We start from the raw sequence: 3074 nt of genomic DNA, 5'->3' as shown, positions 1-3074 counted from the left end.
TAATTAAATATATAATTTAAATTTAAATTAAATTTAAATTAGATATTATAAAGTTAAATATATTTCTTCCGGTGCTTTATCATTCGATTCTTCGACGATCTAAATATAATTCACATTGGGAACACGCAATTAAATAATCGAATCGCAGGATCGAGTAATTAATTTAACGAAAAACTTCGTGATACACATCTATCGATTAATAAATAACTAATTTATAATTTAAAATACTTATAAATATAATTTAATATTCCGCGTATATATATACATCATAAGACGTGAATATTTCGGCAACGTGTTATCAATAGCAAGGTGTTCGGCCTTGGCGGCGTAAACATTAGCGCTCTATTATTTATGTTTACGGTCTTGTTATCATTCGCGCGGCGACACTTGAATAGTACTATAATAGTGGGGGATGCTACATCACAAATTCCTTTCTTACAATATTTATTATCATTCACGCGACGACACTCGAGCAGAAAAGTAGTGATGCGAAACGCTCCGTCAAATTCCTTTTCCAAATGCGATCGTGCCAACTATCGGGGAAAAGTTTGATATAATTATTATGATTAATAATTAATTATTTTTTACATACGTTAGTTATATCGCGACGGTAAATATTCTCACATGAAGCGGGGTTCGATCGTGCCGAAATTCGAAAGTGCAAGAGTGCCCTTTAAAGTTTAAAATATCGCGCGTGTGAATCAACCTGAGAGGAGGAGGAGGCCTAGGAGAGGCATCGGGCATCGTTGGAACATCCCTGTGGTATGTTATTTTATATTCATTATTTATTAATTGCGTACGTGCAATTTAAATTAATCGCTTAATATGATTTTTTATTTATATGATTTAAACAAGAGAATCAGAAAAAAAAAATTTTTATATAAAAGCTATAAAAGTTGTAAAAGTTTTTCCTTTCTGATTATAGCTTTTATATGGAATTATTAGAGTTATTAATAGTGAATTTTAATCAATTAATTTTGATTGATAACTTGGCATTATACTAATTAAAGAAACGTTATATTTAAATGATGCATGACAAACGGTCGTAATGTATCACGACTGTAAACGAGTAATATTACGCGCAAAATTACGCTCATGCACTGGCAATAATAATTAGCCGGCTATGGAAGGAATTTCTCTCCTTCATTGACTTCTAATAGAGGTCAAAGCTACGTCTCTGGCTAGATATAGTTAGAATAAATATGGCCAGGATCAACGAAAGGTAGGTCCAACTGGCCCAACAGAAGCAACATAGTTGACCAATATCGTGGTCAAAAGGCGCAAAAATACACATATTAGACAATATATGTGTTTGCGCATTTCTACGTGTAATGGCACGTAATCAAGAATGCTACCGGTGCATTCTATTAGGGCACGTGAGTAGGATACGCGAGTAGAACACGCGAATAGGGCACGCGAGTAGAGCACGCGGGTAGGGCACGCGAGTAGGGCATGCGATTAAAATACATTCCCCAAAATTTCAGTGATCCCCGCTGGCTTAGCCAGCCAAAGTAAGCTTGTTAGGATTATCTATTAGGACTATCTTAACTTAAGATAGTCATTTAATTTCTTAAGCATTTAATTCTTTAAGATTCTTAGGAAAATTAAAAAGTAAGATTCTTTTTAGGAAACTTAAAAAGTAGGATTCTTTTTAGGAAAATTAAAAAGTAAAAATTAATTGTAAAAAAATTGTAGAAAAATTAAAATTATTAACTTTTCTACAATTTAAATTAAAAATAAATAGGGAAATTAAAACTAATTATAAAAAATTTTAAAAATAACATATACACATACACATCCTACACCTTTTTTTATAAATCAAAAATTGCATATATGTATATTTATTATGTAAAAATAAAATGTAATATACATGTGTGTTACATTTTATTTTATATATTTAAACTTATATATATATTTATTATATTGTTATATAAATTTATGTAAATGCTGTCTGGTATCAATTATCTACAATCTACATTATTGGATATATTGGATATATCTATTTGATACTGAAAGCATCATTAATTGTAAATTGTACTCTAATTATGATTGTTCAATAATTAGTTGTAATTATTATTATGTTATAATTGTAATTTATATGTAATTATATAATTATATTAATAATATTATAAATTATATAAAATTTCCTTTTTTTTTTGTAAATTACACGAAAATTTACCAAAAGAACATATATAATGACAGTATAATAGAAATTTTAAATTAATATATTTGTTAATTTTTAGTTTTTTTATATTATTTGTTTTAAAAATATTTATAAATATTATAAACTTAAGAGATTGTGTTTTAATACCAAAGAATTGTTGATAAATTCGCGAAATTGTGTTTCAAACTTTATAAATATCACGAATATTGCTAATTGTTCTAATATTTAATAGAAAAATTATTGAATAAAAATATGAAGATTCGATGTTAAGCTAACGATTAAATATTAGCTTTTTGTTCATAAAATTTGACGACTGCCTTCATTGCAAAATCGCGAGTAAATTATTCCAAATTTCATGATGTAATTTTGATTTGATTGATATTTTGAATTTCTTGTCGGAATTAAATATTCGTTAAATTAATTAATCAACTACGTTATAAAAACCAATTAAACCCAGGTTTTCCTGGCGATTTCTGGAAGCAATGATTTCGGTAGTAACTCAACGACGACTACCACACGCCTTTTTGAAGTGAATCACAAAATTAATTCAAATAGTATATTTGAAGAGAAAATATATTTCTTTCTCTTCGTTAAAAGTGTTCTTCCATCATTATTAATATTAGTATATTATTGTCTTATTGTTAATGTGCTAAAAAAATTTAATAGTAGATTGAACATGGATATAGCTAATATATATAGATAAATTTATATTTTTCAAGCAATTTCAAATTGCAATCAATTTGCATGTTTCTATTGACTTTTTTGATATAAAAAAATTATAGTTACAAACAAATATATTTTATTAATTAATTTTAATATAATTTTCAATCTTTTTTTAAGAAAATATTTCTAGGTGCTGAGGATAGAAAGATTATTTCTTGGTTTCTTTTAAGAAATCATTTGCAGGTAT

This window comes from Formica exsecta, unplaced genomic scaffold (genome assembly GCF_003651465.1).
Source record: "Formica exsecta isolate Colony F162 unplaced genomic scaffold, ASM365146v1 scaffold37, whole genome shotgun sequence".
NCBI classification, from domain to species: Eukaryota; Metazoa; Arthropoda; class Insecta; order Hymenoptera; family Formicidae; genus Formica; species Formica exsecta.
Note: the sequence above shows the minus strand (reverse complement) of the source record.